Source organism: Sus scrofa, chromosome 9 (genome assembly GCF_054392235.1).
Source record: "Sus scrofa isolate SSC_HxYL_T2T_F1_AM1 chromosome 9, Sscrofa_HxYL_maternal_Yorkshire_Landrace_v2.0, whole genome shotgun sequence".
In the NCBI taxonomy this organism is placed as follows: Eukaryota; Metazoa; Chordata; class Mammalia; order Artiodactyla; family Suidae; genus Sus; species Sus scrofa.
In genome coordinates this window covers 22,114,214-22,136,546 of record NC_139391.1, presented here as the reverse complement: position 1 = coordinate 22,136,546, position 22,333 = coordinate 22,114,214, and the positions used below count along the sequence as shown (strand labels likewise).

The following is a 22,333-nucleotide window of genomic DNA, read 5'->3' as shown; positions in this document are numbered from 1 at the left end:
GCTTGGCTCTGGTGTTGCTGTGGCTATGGTGTAGGCTGGCAGCTACCGCTCCAATTCAACCCCTAGCCCAGGAACCTCCATATGCTGCAGGTGTGGCCATAAAAAGAAAAAAATAAGTCAACTATATTTTTTCAAAAAAAAGTTAAAAAATTGTTAGAAGATCTAAATAGGCATCTCTCCAAAGACATAGATAGCCAACAGGCACATGAAAATATGCTCAACATTCTAATTCCTAGAGAAATGCAAATCAAAACTACCATGAGGTGTCACTTCACACCAGTAAGAATGGCCATCATCAGAAATCTACATATAATAAATGCTGGAGAGAATGTGGAGAATGTTGGTAGGAATCCTGAAATCCCACTTCTGGGAATGCATCCAAAGAAAAATCATAATTTGAAAAGATACATGAACCCCAAATGTTCACTACAGCAAGACATGGAAGCAACCTAAATACACAATGACAGCGGAATAATAAAGAAGATATGGTACATATATACAATGGATATGGTATAATATATACAATGGAATATTACTCAGCCATAAAAAGAATGAAATAATGCCATTTGCAGCAATATGGATGGACCCAGAGATCATCATAACAAGTGGTAAGTCAGAGAAAGACAAATATTATGGTATCACTTATATGTGGAATCTATAAAATGATACAAAATAAATTATTTACAAATAGAAACAGATTCACGGACACCAAAAATAAACTTACAGTTACCAAAGGGGAAAAGGTATAGGATTATATTAGGAATTTTGATAACATATATACACTACTATTTATGAAGTACATAAACAACAAGGACCTACTGAATAGTGGGAGGAACTACACTCAATATTTTATAATAACCTATATGGGAAAAGAATCTGAAAAAGCATACACACACACACACATATATAGTATACTATATATACATGTACATGTAAGTGAAACACTTTGTTGTACCCTTGAAACTAACACATTATAATCAACTATACTTCAATTAAAAATAATTAATATTTTAAAGAAAAAAGAAATCCTCCAGTCCATTGGAGGATTACCATTAAAATCGCCTGGAAAGATTTAACAAAATAAGAATCCCCAGGTCCCAACTTCATCAGTTCAGGAAGGGTCTCTGGGAGTGGAGCTCAAGCACCTGTGTGTCTTCAAGCTCACCAGGTGACTCTGAAGGGCAGCCAGGACAGAGAACAACTATTGATCTCATCCAAACCCTACTCTGGCACACGTGGAAAGTGAGCCCCCCAAACTTCTTTTAGGATATGAGCAGTAATCGTGTTATCTATTGGTAAGTTGGTATCATCTTACATAACATATATATATATAGCTTCTTATATATTTATAACAAAACTGGAATCTCTTGAACATTTGATACAAAATTATTTTGAAATATATGCCGATGCTAGAAACTGGGAGAATAAATAAAAGAAAATTTTAAAATAAGAACACAAAAAGAGGAAGAGCTTTATGCAAACAAAAAGAAGTGAGACCACATATGCATTCAGCTGACCTAGGGTGACAAAGCTTACTAAGTTATGCATAATTGGTTTCCTCCTGTGGTAGGTTGAGAAAAAGTAGTTAAGAGAGAACAGAAAAAGAAGAAAAGAAGAAAAATGTCCTATGAAAGCAAGGGGCTGTGTCTCTCTTATTCCCTTCTGCATCCTCAGCACCAAGAGCCAGGACTTTCCACACATACCAGTCCCTTGCCCTAGCCAAGAACTAAATAAGTGGAAGAAAGGGGAGTTCCCATCGTGGCTCAGCAGAAATGAATCTGCTTAGCAACCCTGAGGACACAGGTTCAGTCCCTGGCCTCGCTCAGAGGGTTAAAGGATCCGGCATTGCCATGAGCTGTGGTTTAGGCCACAGATGAGGCTCGGATCTGGCATTGCTGTGGTTGTGGCGCAGGCCAGCGGTTACAGCTCTGATTTGAACCCTAGGCTGGGAACCTCCATATGCTGTGGGTGCAGCCCTAAAAAAAAAAAAAAAAGGAAAGAATGTAAGCAAAGGGTCAGGCAGAGTCATGCATCCACTTTTACTCTTAGGCCCATTGAATCTTTCCAAACTGTCTCAGGGATAAGAAAATAATTTTCAAAATGTTCAGTTCCTTTTTATATTCTGGGCTTCTTTTTCTGCCAGAAGCGGCTGTGAATGCAATGGTTCCTGTCCTGGGGCTGACACTTTATGTAAAGAAGACATTCACTAATGCTCTGTGTGTAAAAGTGTGGATTCGATAGAGAATAAGTTCTGGATTTATAATCAAGCCCCAGTGCTTATCATGTGATCTCAGGCCAAGTCCTCAACCTCATTTACCATCAGTTTCTTTAAAACAGATACATCTATGGACCGAATGCTTGTGTGCCCTGTCCTTCACACCCCCAACCCAAATTCATATGTTAAGGCCCTAATTCCTAATGTGATAGCATTTGGAGATGGGGCCTTTGGAAAGTAATTAAAATTAGATTAGGTCATAAAGGTGGATTCCTCATCATGGGATTAGTACCCTTATGAAAAGAGAAAGAGACATGATCGATCTCCCTCTCTCTCTCTCTCTCTCTCTCTCACACACACACACACACACACATGCAATGTATGCCTATGTACACTACATAAAAGCCATATGAGGGCATGAGAAGAAGACAGATGTCTATAAACCAGGAAACAGCCCCTCACCAGACACAGAATCTGAAGGCACCTTGATCTTGGACTTCCCAGACTCCAGACCATGAGAAATAAATGTTTGTTGGGCATTCCCATTGTGGCTCAGTGGTAATAAATCCAACTCGTATCCAGGAGGATGCAGGTTCAATCCCTGGCCTTGCTCAGTGGGTTAAGGATCCAGCATTGCTGTGAGCTGTGCCGTAGGTCACAGACGTGGCTTGGATCCTGCATTGCTGTGGCTGTGGCATAGGCTGGCAGCTGCAGCTCCAATTCAACCCCTAGCCTGGGAACTTCCATATGTTGCAGGTGTGGCCCTAAAAAGAAAAACAAAAAAGAATCCCACTGCAGCGGTTCAGGTCAGTGCATAGGCATGTGTTTGATCCCCAGTCTGGCACAGTGGGTTAAAGGATCTGGCATTCACACAGCTGCAGCTCAGATTCAGTCCCTGGCCTGGGAACTTCCATATGTCACAGGTGAGACCATAAAATAAAAATAATAAATAGGAGATATCGTGACTAAAAAGAAGTTTGTGTCTTTAAATATTTGCTTTAGGAATCTTGATTATTCCATGAAAAGTGTCAACACATGGCATAGAGTGGTTATCTGATGGGACCCAGCCCTTTCTCCTGGTTACAGAGGTCTACCAATGATTTGGAGTTATCCGCAGCAAGATTTTAGACTGAATTCTCCACTTTGAGTTGACCATCTTGAGAAAATTTTTGTTGATGCAATCAAATAAGATAGGTGATCCTCTCACTTAAAACGTCCCTCTATGTATTAGTTTGCTAGGGCTGCTGTAACAAAATACTACAAACTGGGTCATTTAATCAATAGAAAAGCAGGTTCTGGAGACCAGAATTCCATGATCAAGGTGCTAGCAGCGTCAGTTTCCTCTGCGGTCTCTCTCCTTGGCTGGCAGATGACCACCCCCTTGGCTGCCTCTTCACATGGTTGTCCCTCTGCATACACACCCCAGGTGTCTATAAGGATACTAGTCCAATTGTATTAAGCATCCCCCAAGACCTCATTTAATCTTAATTATCTCTTTAAAAACCGTATCTCCAAATACGTTGACATTCTTAGATACTGGGGGTTGAGACGTCAACATACAAATTTGGAAGGGACATAATTCAGCCAATAACACTATTTTTCAGGGCCACCCTGAGGAAGACCTCAGCCAGAGCCCAGTTTTGCCTTGTACCCATACACTAGCTCATCCATTAATCAAACTTAGCTTTTTTTTTTTTACTGGGTCAAGAGACTGCACACAGTTGTTGGTTTTAGTGGGAGAATTACTAATTTAATAATAGTGGATGACATGGAATCTACTTATGTGACACATCAGTGCTTGCTGGCTTTGCTCATGTCTGATCCAAAATGTACCACTTTTTTAATCTTCCAATGGAATGCTACTTCATCCTCCAGAGTTGCCCCCATTTGGAGTAACAGAATCTGCCTTTGTACCTGCACATCTACCAGTTGCTGGAAACAAACTGCTCCCATGGATATTGAGCGCCTGGGTGAGGCAGCTTCCTAGCTCCTTTAGCTGAGGTAACTGCCTGGAGCAGGGCACAGTTGTGCATTGTCAGCAGGCAACACTCTTGGCAGCTGAGAGAATGAATGCCTTGGTCTTAGAGGGTGAGCCTCATGATAACTTACCACAATCACTGCACATATTTTAATGGATAATACTGACAGAGATAAGACCTAAGAAATGAGGGAAGCCTGGTACCTCAAAACCTTGCTTGGGGTCTGATTCCACAATGAGTTTTTTTATTTATATACTCAAAAAAAAAAAAAAAAAAGATGCTTCAGTGAAAAGTCAGATCTAGAACTTCTGTTTCTATCTACATGTTTAGGTCTCTCTTTCCAAAACTGAAACTATCTCAGTTTGCACAAACATTCCTCCTAAAAGCTTTTAGATAACATAATTAAGAATGACCCTGAAAAAATAATAATCTAACTTCTTTATTTGTAAGAATAGGATATTAATACCTAAGAGGAATGGTTTATTTATTCACTGTTACTAAGCCTCAATTTTCTGCATCTGTAAACCTGAAATAACAATAGTTCGTACACATAGGTTGTAACTACTTCTAGAACACAAAGGCTCAGTCACAAAACCACATAGCTAGAAAAGGAATGGAGAGGTCATTAGATCTTAGAGCAAAGAGAAGTTCTGCAATTTATTCAATACATTCTATAGCTATCATTTCTATTTCTAAAAAACTTATAGTTCAGTAGAAGACACAATCCATTCATTCTTTCAGAAAATTCTTATTGATGTCTCCTTTGTACCTGGCACAATGCCAAGTCATGGAAAATTCAACAATAAGGAATACTTGCTTTCATGAAGCCTACAATCTAAGTGGAAGAATTCACACTTGTCAAATAATCACAAAGGAAATAAAACCTTACAATTGTGATAAGAGCTCTAAAGTAGAGAAATGTGGTTTCCATGACTGTGCATATAATGAAACTGACCTAATTATGGGTGTCACAGAAGATTTTCCTAAGGTAATGTCTACTGGATGGAGAAATAAAACAGTAATAGAGTTAACTAGATGAAGGAAATAAAAAGGAGTATTCTAGGCAGAAGGAAAAATATGTACATGGCAGAAGAGGATATGGCACATATGAAGGAATAAAACAAGGTTATCCCAGCTGGAGTATGCAGCATAGTGGGAGTGTAGACATAAACAAGGGCCAGACCATCAAGGGTCATGTTCAGGACTTTTGTCTTTACCCTGAGAGCACTCACTAAATCATTTAATCAGAGAAGGATGTAAATGGATTTGCATCTTTAAAAGGTCCCCTAACTGCCCTGAGCAGAAAGGACTGGCAGAAAACAATACTGGTTGATAACAAAGGGTTGGGGGGCTACTGCAGTTGTTCAGATGAAAGAAGATGATAGCATAGACTAGACTCGGCTGGTAGAGTTGGAGGAAAGTGGATGGATTTGAAAAGTATTTAATAAGTAAACTAAGATTACATATGGGAGAGATGATGTCTAGAATGACTTTCTAGGTTTTTGGGTTATCATAACTGAAAGGAAATAGTGCCAAGATATACACATATAAACATTTCCAGGCAAAATATATGATTAGATATTTAGTGAGTTGACTTTCATGCAAAGAGGGTTCTACGAATATAGAGACTTGTACTTCGATATAGTCCTTTTGAAATTGTGGATCTTGTAAGAAACTGATGAAAGTTATGAAAACTCTGTCCAGACAAAAGCAATTCCCTATTGACTCACAATTTTTCACGTATTTTTATGGGTCAGTTTCATCCATGTAGATTTCAATTCACATGGAATTTATGCAGCCCATGGATCTGAGGCCAAAAATACTGAACTAAATCTTTATACTACGTGCCCTGTTGTGTCACTTGCACTTTGCACCACCCAAAGTTGGAAGATAGGGAGCCTGACTTTGCACAGCTGCTACAGTTATCCATTGATTGTATTTTACTAGTGGTTAACAAATGAGTATCGAGTGGCCACTTGTAAAATGCTATTCTAATCCTTGTGGGGAATCACAAAATGTAAATGCTCCTCTGGGAACAAATACAAAAGTGCATCAACCCTTAATGACACAACCAAACACAAGGGACACCCCGGCACTAGTGTCAGGAAGAAAAACAGCTCTCCCAAGAGAAAAACTATCTTCCATCAGCTCCTCTTCATGTCCCTGGCTTTGTGTGGCCTTGGGGCGGGGGGTACAATATTTCTTTCCCAAGGGAAAGAGTCATCCGGATGCAGCTGCATGTGAAAGAGAACTGCTGACTTAGGATTGGATTCCATGATGAGCATTTTATAAACATACTATATATAGCAATAATATACACTACATACCATATACACATGAGACACAAATTATATGCTAAATCAGCTCCTTTGCCAGTCTAGAATAATGGGGAAAAAAATGAGTACTTAAATTGCAGCTGGCAGGCTTAGGAGGAAAAATATTTTAAAGGAAAATCACATACAAAGAGATAAAGTATCACCTTCTCCAGAGAGCCTTTTAAAATTACACAATCATTTGACATGAAATTTAACCATAATCTTCTCCGGAGTTTAGGGGTAACTGTGATGCAGCTCAAAGATTTCTTCTACTCTCTCCTTCAAAGGTAGTAATTCCAAATATAAACCAAGAGCTACTGCATGCCAAATACTGGGCCTACTGAGGAATACACTGAAGTCATGAATGTTATATAATTTCCCCAGTGGAATTCCATTATCAAATACTAAATGCCATAATCAAACCCTGTGTGTCTGACTTGGACTGCCTAAGTGTGGGTCTTCTAAAGGACCATTTCACCTAAACCACACATCCCACACCTCAGAGGAAATAGCTATGAGTTATTTAATATCCAAATTACCCGTCATTCTTAACCATTATGCTAACACAACTACCAAAGAAATGTGTTGACTCCTTTCAGGACCATTATAGTTGAAGCACACAGAAAAACCATACAAAGAAACTAACAAATATTAAAAGGAAGTGTAGTCTCATTCACGATGGTAGAATCTTATCAATGCTTCTTTACTAATGGGAAAGGTAGAATTACTTGGGATCTAGAATTTCTGGGGGGAAAAAAGTCACTGTAATTTCCTAAAAATACTGACAGGGGCCACTCAAAGTAGTAATATGATCACACAAAGTCAAAATAACCTCTATGTGAAAAGTTGCTTCTTAGTGAATCTCAATACTTTGTCATAGAAAGCAAGTAGGACAACTTCACTGTAGAAATAATGGAAGTACATATTTTGAACTAAGAAATGTACATTTTTTAAGATAAATTCATTCCACAAACAAAAACTACAATAGATACACACAGAAATAAGAAAAAGCAATCCAAACACAACACTAAAGATAGTTATCAAACCATAAGAGAACAGAACAAAAGAAGGGAAGAAAAAAGACCAACAAAACAAATCCAAAACAATTAACAAAATGGCAATAAAAACATACATATCAATAATTACATTAAATATAAATTAATTAAATGCTCCACCCAAAAAACATAAATTAGGAGTTCCCATCATAGCTCAGTGGTAACAAACCCAACTAGGATCCATGAGGATGTGGGTTCAATCCCTGGCCTCACTCAGTGGGTTGAGGATCCAGCGTTGCCATGAGCTGTGGTGTAGGTCACAGATGCAGCTTGGATTTTGCATTCCTGTGGCTGTGGTGTAGGCTGGCAGCTGTAGTTCTGATTCAACCCCTGACCTGGGAACCTCCATATGCCATGGATGTGGTGCTAAAAAGCAAAAAAAAAAAAAAGCAAAAAAAAAAAAAGACATAAATTAGCTGAGTGGATACAAAAACAAGACCCGTATATATGCTGTCTACAAGAGAACCACTTCACTTTAGAGACACATATAGACTGGAAGTGAGAGGATGGAAAAAGATAGTTAATGCAAACTGAAATGAAAAGAAAGCTGGAATAGCAATACCCATATCAGATAAAAGACTTTCAAATAAAGGTGGTTACAAGAGATAAAGAAGGACACTACATAATGATTAAAGGATCAGTTCCAAGAAGAAGATGTAACAATTGTAAATATAAATGCACAGAACATAGAAGCACCTCAATATATAAGGCTACTGCTAACAGCCATAAAAGGAGAAAATGACAATTAAAAAATCATAATTGGGGGCTTTAAAACCCCACTTACAGCAATGGACATATCATCTAGACATAAAATCAACATAGGCCTTAAATGACACATTAGACCAGATGGACTTAACTGACATTTTCAGAACATTCTACCTGAAACCAGCAGAACAAACATTCTTTTCCAGTGCACACAGAACAGTCTCCAGGAGAGATCACATTCTGCGCCACAAATTAAGCCTTGGTAAATTTAGGAAAACTGAAATCACATCGAGCATCGTTTCCAAACATAACACTGTAAGACTGGAAATCAACTGAGGGGAAAAGTGCAAAAAACACAGACACGTGGAGACTAAACAATAAACTTATCCAGGGTTACTGGAGAAGTCAAAGAGGAAAACAAACATATCTAGAGACAAAGGAAAATGAAAACACATCAATCCAAAACTTATGAGATGCAGCAAAAATGGTTCTAAGAGCAAAGTTTACAGCAATACAATCTCACCTCATGGAACAAGAAATATCTCGGAGTTCCCGTCGTGGCTCAGTGGTTAACGAATCCGACTGGGAACCATGAGGTTGTGGGTTTGGTCCCTGGCCTTGCTCAGTGGGTTAGGAATCCGGCGTTGCCGTGAGCTGTGGTGTAGGTTGCAGACGCGGCTCGGATCCCGCGTTGCTGTGGCTCTGGCATAGGCTGGCGGCTACAGCTCCGATTCGACCCCTAGCCTGGGAACGTCCATATGCCCAAGAAATGGCAAAAAGACAAAAAGAAAAAGAAAAAGAAAAATCTCAAATAAACAACCTAACCTTACACATACAGCAACCACAGAAAGAACAAACAAAACTCAAAGTTAGTACGATGGAAATCATAAAGATCAGACCAGAAATAAATGAAACAGAGATGATGAAAACAGTAGAGAATACCTATGAAACTAAAAGCTGACACTTTGAACAGATCAACAAAATGGATAAACCCTTAGTCAGACTCCTCAAAAAAAAAAGGGCTCAAATCAATAAAATTAGAAATGGAAAAAGATAAGTTACAACAGACATCACAGAAATACAACAGATGATAAGAGACTATCTCAAGTGACACTATGCCAATAAAATGGACAACCTAGAAGAAATAAATTCTTAGAAAGGTACAACCTTCCAAGAGTGAACCAGGAAGAAACAGAAAATATGAGTAGATCAATCACAAGTACTGAAAGTGAAACTGTGATTTAAAAACTTCCAACAACAAAAGTCCAGGATTGGATGGCTTCATAGGTGAGTTCTATTAAACATTTAGAGAAGAGTTAACACCTCTACTTTTGAAAGTATTCCCAAAAAGAATACAGAGGAAGGAACACTCCCAAACTCATTCTGAGACCGCCATCACTCTGATACCGAAACCAGACCAAGATACCAAAAAAAAAAAAAAAAAAAAGTAAAGAAAGAAAATTACAGGCCAATATCAATGATGAACATAGATGCAAAGATCCTCAGCAAAATACCAGCAAACCAAATCCAACAATACATTAAAAGGATCATACACCATGAACAAGTGGGATTTATCCCAGAGATGCAAGGATTCTTCAGTATTTGCAAATCAAAACCACAAAATCACTCTGTGGAGTAAGCTGTCCAATCATTTAACATCCCCCCTGATCAATCACTCTGGCAATTGACATAATCACAGCTACTCCTTACTGAGTTCAGTGAAAGGAAGGGTCAGGGAATTTACATGTCTTGTTTAGATGAAGAAAAAATTAGGACTAGACCTCTGTCTCTTGTACTCCACAGAGTGTTCTTAGTCGTTATGCAGGGCCTGCTTACGAAGTTCACATTCAGCTGTTCCCACGCCTGAGATGTCCCTTCCTGATCTTTCACCACTCAGATCCTATCATCATATGTTAGAAAATCCTTTCCTATTCCTAAGATTTCCTTTCTCAGAGGGAGCTTACTTAGTGTGGTTGTAGGCTTCTCTCCGAGGAAGAAGAGTAACTTTTCTGGTAAGTTTTGGAGGGATAATGATCAGCTCACCTTTACCTTTCTTCTGTAGGGAGTGATCTTTTTCTTAGAGCCAAGAGCTGCCCTGGGTTCCTAAATCTTACCTGGGCAGCAAGTCCATGCGGAGAGGTGTGCTCAGTCCAGCACTACCACGTTAGGCAGGTAGGTCCGGGGAACAGTTTCAGCAATCCTATTTGACTCCACATTAGACTTGTCTTCCAGCTTAGTGTCCTCAGTAAGTATGGTGATACTTTGCCCTATGCTCTTTATGTCTCAATTTTTTCAGACTTAAGAAGGGATGAGGGGTTCAGTGTGTGATCCTGCCCACACCACTAGATTCTACACTCCATGTAAAGCTTTTCCTAAATCCCAGTAAGAAATCACCTTTTCCTCTGCTCTTCCCACAATACTTTGTATTTCCATTTAGCCATTAAAACAGGTTCATTTATGTCAGTGACCCCTTCTACTACTCCTAATGTGAAACTGCAGAGGCTTGGAACTATTTCTCATCCATTTATCAGTGGATGAGAAACAGAACCTAGTGTAGTGTTTTATAGATAGTAGGGCCTTAAAAAAAGGTTTGCTGAATTGGTTTGAATTGAATTGTTTCTATACCATATCATCTTTGTATGTAGCTTTAAAGTCTTTTTAAAAAGGTGTACTTTCCTTAATTCCCTAGTTGGTTAAAAGCTGTAGGAAATACAAACTCCATTTCCTCTCCTCTGCAGTAATTCAGATACAGTAAAGAAACTGTAATTTGCCAGCCTTTGGACCGACAGTGAGCCACTCAATTGTTTCCATCAAGAGAACTGCGTGTTTGCCTCCCTTCCTGTTCACTCTGATTACTTAGCCTGCACCAGCCTCCAGGTGCAACCATCATGGAAGGTTGCCCTGGAATTAAGATAAGTGACTTTGTGTCTCAGAAGTGGTGACATTCCCAAGTTTGAGCTGAGGCATCTTCAGGAACAGCTGGGAGCCAGCTGCCTTAAGTCTGTTTCAGGCAAGAGGGAATCTAACATTTTAAACTGAAAATGGAGTATTATTGCCGATCTTACAGTTTTATTTCAAATGAATATGCGTGTGACAGTGTTTCTGAAGCAATGGATTTAATACCTAGCATTTTAAGAGCTTACACTTATTGCGGAAGCACTAATTAAGCTTTCAGATGAGAGACTAAGTGACTCATTAGAGGTCACAGAGAACATCAGTAACAGGGCTTTTAGAATGTCATATGGGCCTTAGGTGAAGGTTGGATTTTGTTCATTCAGCATTTTTATTTGAAGTTCATTCTGCAGCTAAATCATAACCTAGTTCATTCATTTATTCACCTATTCATCTCTTCATGCATCCATGCCTTAATACAAAGAGCCCTGACCCCCTACTGAACACTTGTACTATGCAAAACCCAACAGGAGATGCTAAAGACAGAGAAAAATAAATCATCACTCCTGCTCTTAAGGACCCCATATGGAAGGACAGATGAGTAAAGGGTGCTAGAAGATAAAAGAGGGTCTCTAATCAGCCTGGCGCCTAGGAAAATTTCCTAAAGGAGATCTGGTTTAATCTAACATTTAGGGCTTTCACAGGAGTTATCAAGTAACAAAAGAAAATGATACAGTGCTCCAGTGTCTCCAGAGCAAAGTATCCCTCCAGGAAGAACTGTATCAGGAAAGGATTGAGTAAGAGCTGAGGCCAGATTGGGAAGAGCCGTGTAGGACATATTAAGTAAATAATTTGGGCTTTATCTTGCCGCTCATAAGGGACTGCATCAAACAGGAGGAGGATGTCATCAATTACATCACAAAAATTTCATTGTGGAACCATGGGAATAGATTGTAGGCTGTAGAGTATTCCTGTCTAATCAGAATCAACAGGAAAGGGTATTTATGACGGACTGACAGGACTTGGTTCTAATTAAATGCCTATTTTATTGGAAGTTCATAGGACAGGTTATAGGCAACATAGTATAAGAGAATACAAGAACTATGAATAACCCCTAAAATTCCAGCTCTAATACCCTGGTGGGTGGTAGTATCTATTAGGATTGTTATAAAACACAAGGTGACAAGTTAGTTTAGGGAAATAAATGATAAGTCAAGATGTGGAGTTTATAGTGTCTGTGGAATATCCAGATTGCAGCAGGCAGACAGAGTAGAGAGCAGCTGAGGAGTATGGTCAGGAAGTATAAAACAGTCATCTGTATTGAAATAGTGGCGACTAGCAGATGGATGTAGATAGGATTTATTTTTACATGCAACCATATTGCTAATTCCTTTGACTGTGTAGATAACGATTTTCTTATAATTAGAAGTATAATAAGAAGGTCATTCTTGGGTCTTCCTACATGACCAAGCAAAGTAACTATTATTCTTCTGAAATACCAAACACCAGAATTATGACACGTCTACACATTATTCTCAGGAATGTAGAAAAATGACTACATGGATAAGGAGAGTAATTAAAACTATTAAATGGGAGCCTTCCTCCAGTAACAGAAAAAGAAATAAAATGCTAGACAGAGCAGAAGAGGTATTTGAGTCAAGATCCTATTTAACTTTATTAGAGATATAATATCCTCTCCCACACTCCACACCAGCTTTACTGCTCTCCTCATCCTTCTCCTTTTCCATCCTATCACAATATGCAATTTGCAGAACTGCATGCAGTTGTAGCCCTCTCTTTAAGTGTTAGTGGCAATTTATTTAAAGAAGAGCCAAAGGGCAGGGTCCTCTTTACTTTCCTCAACCTTAACATCAGGATAAGTAAACTTGTCCATATGCTGGTTTTAACTTGGTAGTCCTCCAAATTCCACATATGCAAGTTCCATCTAAAAAGTTAAGCCAGGATTCCGGACAAGATGACAGCATAGAAGGGCTTGAGCTCACCTCCCCTCAAAAACAAACAAAAAACACAAAATCACAACGAACTGCTGAACAACCATCAACAACAACAACAACAAAATGGAACCTACCAAAAAAGATATTTTACATCCAAAGACAAGATGAAGCTACCATGAGATGGTGGGGGTGCTTTCACAATATAATCAAACCCCATACACACTGGATGGGCAACCCACAAACTAGAAAATAATTATATGCAGAAGTTCTAGCACAAGTGTGAGAGTTCTGAGCCTATATCAGGCTTCCCAACCTGAGGAACTGGAATCAGGAGGAGTCCCCAGAACATTTAGCTTTGAAGGCCAGGGGGGCTTGAGTGCAGGAGCTGCACAGGACTTGGGAAAACAAAGACTCCACTCTTAGATGGCACATGCAAGGTTTTATGTGCACTGGGTCTCAGGATAAAGCAGTGATTCCACAGGAGCCAGGGCCAGACCTACCTGTGGGTCTTGGTAGGTCTTCTGGGGAGGCACAGTCAGCTCTGGCTCACTGCAGGGCAAGGACATCAGAGGCAGAGGCCCTGGAGAATATATATTGTCATGATCTATCCCAGAAGTCACCATTATGATACCAAGAACTGGCCTTACTCAACAGCCTGCAGGCTCCTATGCTGGGATGCCTCGGGCCAGACAACCAACAGGGTGGAAACATGGTCCCACCCATCAGCACACAGGCTGCCTCAGTCTTATTTAGCCAAGAGCCAACCCTAAATGCACAACTTGACACAACCCTGCTCACCAGAGGAACAAGACCCAGGTCCACCCACCAGTGGGCAGGCATCAGTTCCTCCCAACCAGGAAGCCTGCACAAGCCCCTGGACCAAACTAACCAACTAGAGGGCAGACACCAGAGGCAAAAGGAACTACATTCCTGCAGCCTGTGGAACAGAGACCATAAACACAGAAGGTTATGCAAAATGAGACAGCATAGGAATATGTTTCAGATGAAAGAACAAGATAAAATCCCAAAAAGTAACTAAGTGAAGTGTAGATAGGCAATCCATCTGAAAAAGAATAATGATAGTAAATATGATCTAGGATCTCACAGAAAGAATGGAGGCACAGACTGAGAAAATACAAGAAATATTTAACAAAGAGCAAGAATATTTAAGAACAAACAGAGATGAACAATACAATAACTGAAATGAAAAATGCAACAGAAAGAATCTACAGCAGAATAAATGAGGCAGAAGAAAGAACAAATGAGCTGAAAGATTGGTGGAAATCAGTGCAATGGAACATAATAAGGAAAAAAAAGGATAAAAAGAAATGAGGAAGGTTTCAGAGGTCTCTGGGACAACATTAAATGAATCATTTGAATAATGGGGTCTTAAGGAGAAGGGAGAGAAAACGGTCCTGAGAAAATATTTGAAGTGATAATAGCCAAAAACTCCCCTAACGTGGGAAAAGAAACACTCACATCCAAGAAGTGCAGAGTGTCCCATATAGGATAAACCCAAGGAGGAATACACCAAGACAAATATTAATCAAAACTGATGATTTGTTTTTGTCTTAAGACAACCTCTCTGTTGTCTTATAGGTGTTTTTACCCCTTAAAATGGGGGCAGGTACCAACAAGGGCCCAGAAAGATATGGTTTTCTCCCATTGGCCTTGCCCAATTACCTTTATCAGTCCTTGTCCAATAGAGGTCTTAGGGGTGGAAATGTCCCATAAGTCTCATGGTTTCTTTGCCATTTTCTCCCCAGGGGGTTAGGGAGTTAGAGATTAATGTGCATCTGGGTATAGGTACACTCCCCACAAGGCCTCACAGGAAAATTCTATCAAATGTCTAGAGAAGAATTAACACCAATCCTTCTGAAACTCCCCACCCCCCAAAAAAATGCAGAGGAGGGAACACTCATGAACTCATTCTGTGAGGCCACCATCACCCTGATACTAAAACCTGACAAAGATATCACAAAAAAATAAATTCAATAAAATTCAATAAAATCACTGCTAAATGTAAATTCAATAAAATTCAATAAAATCACTGCTAAATGTAGAGGCAACAATGCTCAGCAAAACATTAGCAAACCAAATTCAACAATACGTTAAAAGGATCCTAAGCCATGATCAAATAGGATTTCTTTCAGGGGTGTGAGGATTCTCCAATATCTGCAAATCAATCAGTATAATCAATTACACTAACAAATTGAAGAATAAAAACCATACAGTCATATCAATAGATGCAGAAAAACTTTTAACAAAATTCAACATACATTTATGATAAAAACTCCCCATAAAGTGGGCAGAGAGGGAACCTACCTTAACATAACAAAGGTAATATATGACAAATTCACAGCTAACATCCTTCTCAATGGTTAAAAGCTGAAAGCATTTCCTCTAATATGAGGAACAAGACAAGGATGTCCATTCTCTCCATTTTTATTCAACATAGTTTTGGAAGTCCTAGCCATGGCAATGAGAGAAGAAAAATAAATAAAAGGAATCCAAATGGAAAAAAAGAAATAAAACTGTTGCTGTCTGCAAATGACATGATACCATGCAAAGAAAATCCTAAAGATGCTACCAGAAAACGTTTAGAGCTCATCAATGAATTTGGTAAAGTTGCAGGATACAAAATTAATACAGAAATCTGTCACATTTCTATACAGTAACAACAAAAGATCAGAAAGAGAAATTAACAATTCAATTTAACACTGCATCAAAAAAAAAAAAAAGAAAATACCTCAGAATAAACCTACCTAAGGAGGTTTCAGAGTACTACAAGATGCTGATGAAAGATATCAAAGATTGGAGTTCCCGTCGTGGCGCAGTGGTTAACGAATCCGACTAGGAACCATGAGGTTGCGGGTTCGGTCCCTGGCCTTGCTCAGTGGGTTAACGATCCGGCGTTGCCGTGAGCTGTGGTGTAGGTTGCAGATGCGGCTCGAATCCTGCGTTGCTGTGGCTCTGGTGTAGGCCGGTGGCTACAGCTCCGATTCAACCCCTAGCCTGGGAACCTCCATATGCCGCGGGAGCGGCCCAAGAAATAGCAACAACAACAACAACAACAAAAGACAAAAAGACAAAAAGACAAAAAAAAAAAAAAAGATATCAAAGATAACACAAATAGATGGAAAGATATGCCATGCTCTTGGATTGGAAGAAAGACTATACTACCCAAGGCAATCTACAGATTCAATGCAATCCCTATCAAATTACCAATGGCACTTTTCACAATACTACAACAAAAAATTTTTAAATTTGCATGGAAAAACAAAAGACTCCAAGTATCCAAAGAAATCCCAAAAAAGAAAAACAGACCTAGAGGAATTAGGCTGCCTGTCTTCAGACTATGCTACAATTCTACAGTCATAAAAACAGTACTATACTGGCACAAAAACAGAACCATAGATCAATGGAACAGCCCCCAAATTAACCCAATCATCTATGGTCAACTAATCTAGGACAAAGAATATACAAATGAGAAAATATGGTCTTCCATAATTAGTGCTGGGAAAACTGAACAGCTATATGTCAAAGAGTGAAATTATAACATTCTCTTACACCATTAACAAAAATAAACTCAAACTGGAGTAAACACCTAAATGTAAGGCCAGACACTATAAAACTCTTAGAGGAATACACAGAACACTCTTTAATCTAAATTTCAGCAATATCTTTTTGCATATACCTCCTTGAGTAATGAAAATAAAAACAAAAATTTTTAAATGGGACCTAGTTAAACTTAAAAACTTTTGCACAACAAAAGAAACCATTAAAAAAAAAAAGACAACACAGAGAATGGGGGAAAATATTTGCAAAAGAAGTGACTGACAAGGGAAATATACAAACATCTCATGAAGCTCAATTTTAAAAAAAACAAACAAAAATGGGCAGAAGTACTAAATGGACATTTCTCCAAAGAAGACATAGATGGCAAAAGACACATGAAAAGATGCTTGACATCATTATTAAATAAATGCAAATCCAAACTTCAATCTGGTATTACCTTACACCAATCAGAATGGCCGTAATCAAAAAGTCTACAAACAGTAGATGCTATTGAGGGTGTGAAGAAAAGGGAACCCTCCTGCAATGATGATGGAAATATAAATTCGTATAACCACTATGGAGAACAGTATGGAAGTTCCTTAAAAAATGAAATATAGAACTACCATATGATCCAGCAGTCCCACTCTTGGGTATATATCTAGAGAAAACCACAAGTCTAAAAGATACATGCACCCCAGTTTTCATTGCAGCACTATTTACAGTAGCCACAACATGGAATCAACCTAAATGTCTATCATCAGAGGGACGGATAAAGAAGATGTGGTGCATATATATAATGGAATATTAGACATAAAAAGAATGAAATAATGCCATTTGCAGCAACATGGATGGACCTACAGAATATCATGCTAAGTGAAGTTAGGCAAACAGAGAAACACAAATGTCATATGCTATCACATCTATGGAATCTAAAAAGAAGACACAAAATTACTTATTTACAAAAGAGAAACAGATTCACAGACACAGAAAACAAACTTACAGTTACCAAAAGGAAAGGGGGCATGGGAGGGATAAATTAAGATTTGGGGATTCAGATATAAAACAGATAATCAACAAGGACCACTGTATAGCACAAAGAATTCTATATTCTATAATACACCACATGGAAAAGAATTGAAAAAAGAATGGAGATAAATAAAATGGAGCCACTTTGCTGTACACGTGAAACTAACACACCATTGATACTCCAATATAAAATAAAAATTTAAAGCTAATCCAAATCTGTGAACAAAGAGATAGAGATGAGAGGTCAAAATCGAATGTGGGTTCAGTGATTGTGGGATTTGCTTTCAAGGCTCAATTCAGCTTATTCTTCTGTCCCAGAAAACCTTCCAAGGTGCCTCTCACTCCAAGTCCCAGCCTGATTTAGAAAAGCCTGTCATCATAACCACACCAGAACAACTAGTTTCTATTGGACTGCAGTGACAGCTCTCTGAGTACAGATAGGTACCATCTGAGTTCCCCTGGCACCTTGTGTGGCATCAAATATAAAATAGGAACTTAATTATTCATCTACCAATGCCAAATGATGACGAGCCATATGAATTAGGCACTATTCCTTTTAAATAAATTGTAATTCATTTCAGAAATCATTTTTTATTTTGTTTGTTTGTCTTTTTGCCTTTTCTAGGGCCGCTCCCGCGGCATATGGAGATTCCTAGGCTAGGGGTCTAATTGGAGCTGTTAGCTGCCAGCCTACGCCAGAGCCACAGCAACGCGGGATCCGAGCTGTGTCTGCAACCTACACCACAGCTCACAGCAACGCCAGATTCTCAACCCACTGAGCGAGGCCAGGGATCGAACCCGCAACCTCATGGTTCCCAGTCGGATTCGTTAACCACTGAGCCACAATGGGAACTCCCAGAAATCATCTTTTTTAAAAGATAAATCAATGTGAATAAAAATATCATCAGTGAATTGCATACAATATCCTATTTTTAATGAATGAATCTAGTTTATGTCACTTTCTTTGTTCAAGTTTTATCATATGCCTTTCCACAACAATGGAGTTTCTCTTTTTTGCAAAAAAAAAAAAAAAACAGACCGAGTTCCATTCAAAAAAACAAAATGTGAGATATTAAGTTAGAATCAAATATTCTCAATCATATATCTGAAAATCAGGGTCAGGAAAACTCATATTCTAAAACTATTTCTGTACTATAAAAGGACTGATTTAACCATAAATAAAATAGAAAATAATGACACTGTGATGACTGATACATGCATTTGTTTTATATATGCTCACTGACTGCTAGATAAGAATCATCTCTGAGTTACTAGACCTTTGCACAGATTTTCATCAGTGCCTCTCTTGCTGTGCTATCCATTTGTTTTCATGTCATTTACCCAGCTGGATAACCAGCTCCTGAAGGATGGGTTGTTTTGATTCTCCAGTATCTTTGATGGTGTCTGGCATAAAAAAGGAACTTCAAACATATTTCCTCAATGAAGAAGAAAACAAAAAGGTTTAAGGTGAAGAGCGGCAGGACCATTCATACCTCTCCAGCTTAGTCTTGGATGGTGTCTGGTCGTCCACTGTATCACCAGGCTCTATAGCTGAGCCTTTGTCTTCGTGCCAAGAGCAGGGCACAGGAAGCCAGCCAGAGAAGGGTCATGAACTGATGTCAGCCACCAGCAGAAATGGGCAGGACCTCAAAACTGACCAGGCGGAAGGAAAACAGAGCTGGGGATCAGAAAGTGACCTGCTAAAGCTAAGTCCAGGAGCAAGAGAGAACAATAGCGCATTTGTAGCGCATACTTTCCTCACTTTTGCTATACAGACCCGTGATGAGCAGGCCTTCTCTAGGGGGTGACATTGTTTACAGTGATGATACGTTTTTATCACCTCCTTTTTTCTGCTATTTTGGTCCAGGCTCATCCATCACAGTCATTCTTTGAGACGTCTTAACAAATTCGTCAAAAAGTAGGTTGGGTACTTCCTATAACCTCATATTATTCTTTGTGCTACTGAACACATCACAGTGTACAGAAGTTGCCTATTCAGGGATCTGTTTTACCAACATTTCTGAAAATTACAAAATAAAATAAATTATAGAGATTGTATCCCTCTTTGATGTCTTCGGGACAAGTGAATAACATAGTTTTGAAATTTTCTGTCCTTTGGAATTTTTCTATATAACAAAATGATAATCTCAGGATAAGTGAAAAGTTTTCTAGCTGCATATTTCTATGTGCCTTAAAAGTTTATTTTCACTAGGTAATGTTTAATTATTAAATCAAATAGATGTTATTAAAATATAAGATGTCTCACTTTTGGCTAATATTTTATGAATGCTACTGAGTTTGGCACTGAAATTTAGAGACTGTAATTCTGAGTTAGTTCTTCTCTGGGCCTCCTATAGCCTGAGCATCAGAAAATAACTTGTTCATGGTTCAGCTGCACCCTAATTACAATTACTGGGAATAAAATGATTTCAAATTAAACACAGTTAAAGAAACTTGAAAGAGATCATATAACAATGAGGAATTAAGATGTAAACTTCATTTTATCCACTCTTTAGTGTCTTTAGGACATTTATTTAATTACCCAGGGATTTGATGCTCAGAATTTAAGTTTTTAGTATTTAAGTCCAGTCCTGAAGGTAGATCTTTATAAAAAGCTTCACTTTATAGGTCTATACTCCCATAGTCATTCTGTCCTCACACTTCTCATTCATGATTCCTCCAGATGGTCCAACCTATTTGACCACTTAATGTAAATGAGTATGTATATACAAATGCCTGGGACTGTGTGTATGTCAACACATGTAGTGAAGGGAAGGAAAAGATTAAAAATCGAGTCAAGGCTAAGATGAAATATTTGGGGCTTCTAAAGAAGCTGTTAGCATAGAAGGAAGACTCCAATAGCAGGCAGAATTCTGGATTTGACTCGGTATTGTCAAGATCTTATAACTAAGAAAAAATTTTAGAGGCTCCTAAAGGTTATTTTCTCATGTATAGTATGGTAATAATACTAATAGGTAATTATTATAGGAGCTTTGATGATTTAATTAATATTGGTGAAGAGATCTTTCTAAATACAAGGCACCATACAGACATACATATTGAATTGAAACTTAAAATGTTTCCCAGGGAAACCATACAGAATTACATTTAGATGTTAAGCATGTGTAATTCATTTTCTGCCATCATGTGTAGATAGGTGTGAGTACATCCTTTTTAGTGACAAACATCTGATCTGGGTCTCCTTCTCTAGAAGAACTTAAATGTGGAGTTTTACCAGAGCCTCATTTAAACTGAGAGGCTAGGGAAGGTTTGGGGAGGAAAGGCCCTGTCCACTGAATAAGTATAGGCTGGATAAAATGCTGAGGGAGGAGCAGGGCTTGGGAAGGGAAATAACATTTCCAGGCAAACTGAATAGAAAGTCCAGAAGCTTCCAGGGGGAACTCTTGTCTGAGGGTTTGGTAAAACAAAGATAAAACATAACCAATAAAAAGGAAAATGAAGTCAGTACCATGAGAGTGTATGAGACAGGAAAGGGACAATTTGAAGGAAGTTTGAAGAAGGACCACTTCCAGGTGAACCATCAGGGAAGCGAGTATGGGGTTACGTGGAGGGTGGGGAGAAGGAAGAGGGAGGCTTTGTGAAAAGCCAAGTACAGATGTCCTATGCTCTTTGCTTCATATTATCATTTTTTCTGTGGTTTTGAAGGCCATCTCTATTGCTGCTGATTCTGAAATGTACTGTCTCCAGGTTGGACCTCTCCCTTTGAGCTCCAGACTCCTCTCTTCAGCTGCTTTCTCCACATCTCAACTTGAATGTCTAATGGACATTTTATATTTAGCATCTTAATATAAATACCTTGATTTGTGCCTCTAAGCCTTGTTCCACCCCTAGACGTCTCCACTTTAATTCCACTTCTTCCATGCATTCTTCAAGCCAAAAACTTTGGGCTAATCCTTTTCTCTGTATAAACACATCATATCCAATCCAACAACAAACTGTACTGTGATTAAGCTTCAAAATATATATCTAGTGTAATAATTGGTAAACCAACCTTTGTACTCTCAGTTCCAAGCCATCATTACCCCTTACCTGGACCACTATGTCAGGTTACCAAATGAACTCTCAAATTCCACTCTGATTCACCATAGTACCTGCTCCACAGAGCAGCTGGAATAATCTAAACATAAATCAGTCAAGGAACTCCTCTGCTTAAAACATCCAAAGGGTTTCACATCACATTTAGAATAAATGGTCTACAAATCCAATGTGACTGGACCCCTCTCTGCATCATCAAAGGAACCTCTGACCCATTCCCTCCTGTGTTCATTATGCTTCCGCTACATTGTTCTTCATTCTGTTCATTATGCTCCTGCTACATTGTTCTTCATTCTGTTCTTAGAACATACAAAAGTTTATTTCCTTATCAGAGCCCTTGCATATTCTCTGCCCAGAATGTTCTTTTCCCAGACTTCCATGTGACTGCTTCCTTCTCATTATTCAGGTCTGAGTTCAAATACCACTGACTCCGAATGCACTTTCCTGATAACTCTAGCGGAAGTACCACAATCCCCTCCACCATTACTGTTGAATCCATTGCACTTTACCCTCTCTTATTACAGCAAATATAGCTATTTAAAGTTATTATATAAGTGTATGTATTTGTTTCTTCTAC

At 38.7% G+C, this 22,333-nt stretch overlaps 2 protein-coding genes across 11 annotated transcripts in view; one reads left to right on the top strand and one right to left on the bottom strand.

The window, feature by feature from the left end:
- The window catches only part of LOC102160855 (uncharacterized), a 393,443-nt gene that overhangs the window by 32,211 nt on the left and 338,899 nt on the right, over positions 1–22,333 (bottom strand). The gene's annotated exons all lie outside the window — the stretch shown is intronic.
- Positions 1–22,333, top strand: part of GRM5 (glutamate metabotropic receptor 5) — a 523,795-nt gene that overhangs the window by 337,256 nt on the left and 164,206 nt on the right. The gene's annotated exons all lie outside the window — the stretch shown is intronic.